The sequence below is a fragment of the Papilio polytes genome, unplaced genomic scaffold (assembly GCF_000836215.1).
Source record: "Papilio polytes unplaced genomic scaffold, Ppol_1.0 DF824146.1, whole genome shotgun sequence".
NCBI lineage: Eukaryota > Metazoa > Arthropoda > Insecta > Lepidoptera > Papilionidae > Papilio > Papilio polytes.
Genome location: NW_013525058.1, coordinates 3,527,589 through 3,529,719, shown reverse-complemented (window position 1 = coordinate 3,529,719; position 2,131 = coordinate 3,527,589).

Here is a 2,131-nt window from a genome sequence, read left to right as displayed (position 1 = left end):
TCCGTCCGCGTGGAATTTAAAAAAAAAACACAAGTAAGTAGCCTATTTGTTCTGCAGATTATCCTCTTGATCTTTGTCAAATTTCACCGAGAGCCGTTCAGCAGTTTAGGCAACAAACTCTAACAAACTTCCATCCATCTAAACTTTCGCATTTATAATATTAGTAAGTAAGATTGTTATTAGAAATTTTGTCGAAATTGTAAAGTGTAAAAAGTACTTTTCTATTCTCACATTTATGGTCATTATTATGGTAACATGTGTTATTATTTAAGAACATTGTATTCACCTAAAAAGTCTGAAAAACCTTTTTAATATCGGATCATTAATCCGGACATTAAGAGGCGGGGGCACGATAGCCATTATTGAAATTTATGACACTGCCCTCTCCCGGTGCGAAATGAAAACATTAGGACATTAGCTAGAAATTCATTAATCATGTGTTATTTTCCATGGACCTTTATTCTATTGTAAAAATCAGGCCCAGCTTTCCGCAGTGCAAAATAGGAGAGTTTTCCGGAATATAATAATCTAGCGGTCTACCACGACCAGTTATTTTCTAAGTTTTATTACGATTTTATTCCGTTCATAATTAATTTTCTATGGATTTTACTGCTACATTAAATTATTACTCTTTTATTTTATTTTTTTGAGATTTGTATTACTTTTGTTGTCAATCGCATATATACAAATAATATTTAAATTTGGTTACAAACGTGGCTCAGTCGCAGGGGTTTCACTCCGGTTTTCCTCAACAACCAGTTATTTTAAGGTCGTTGTGCCACATACATTTAATGATATTGTAAAAGTCGTGGCGCAACTCCTGTGATATCCTTAACACATATCAAACGTAATGCTGTTTGAACAAAAAACTTCAATTATTAATCCCGAAGACAAACAGATATTAATGCTTTCCGATTAGTTACGGAGAGGAAATAAGAGGCTTGCCAGCACCTATAACTAACATATTAAAAAAATCCAATTCACTATCAATTTTGTCTGATAAAAGGCAAGCAATCAAAGGGCGTCTCATTGTTAATAGACCATCGACATCCATAGACATCTATAGATATTCGCAAGACCAAAAGTACATCAGTGTTGCCAGCATTTAAAAAAAACATGCGTTTACCACTTCAAAACAATTGAAAGTCTATGTATAAATCTGCTAGTCGTATACAAATGGTGAATAAAATCTAGGATTCTGTCTAGTGTCTAGTGCCTGGTGCCTGGTGCCTGGTGCCGCGTAATAAACAAATTATCATCAATACAGGATCCCCTCGTGGGTGCGAATTGAATAATTGTTTCCGACTATCGCGTGATAGGAGGTTCAACGCATGTTTCCACTGTCGAAGCACAAAAATATATTGTTATCTTTGTTTTTCTAAAGAATATGAGAGGGATGGAAGGTGACGGTAAAAGAGTCCTGCTCGACTCTAGATTACGGAACTCTTTATCTATTTGTTTATCAAGTCTAATGCCCGGATCCTTCTGCATTCGTTTTATTGTAAGAAGCACATGTAATACAATGTTTATTATTACATTTAAAACCACACAATCAGCGGTTTTAAACTGCTTAAAAGGTTACGGTCTTAAAAAAGTCAATCTTTTCAAATCGATTTCGGTCTTCTAAAGACATTTTATTTTCAATACCTTTAAGTATTCTAGGTTACACAAGCAGCACTCAGATAATGAATACTTGACATACATTTGTACTAAATGTACAATGTACTAAATGAAAGGGGTTAGCAGTAAAAGAAGTTTTTCGTGCTATCAATTGAACTCACTTGAAGTCTTGAGACTAGAAATCTAAACTCGGATTGACTTAAAAACTATGCAATTTGAATTTATCAATTGTTTCTTTAAGTGGACATTAGGGATTCTGAGTGTGATTGCTTTTTTTTCCTTCGTTATGTAAAATTGCAAACGAAGGACTTTTTCAGAATACTATTTGCTAGGATATTGTATAAAATTTCCATCGCCTTATAATATTTGAATTGAATGAATTTCCTGTGGAAAAATTTGTCCAGCTTCAGGATCTGTTTTCTTTAACAATCCGAAATATATACTACAAGTTTAAGTAAAGATTATTTTAATACTGGCTTTCGCCTGCGACTCTGTTCGCGTGGAAATAAAA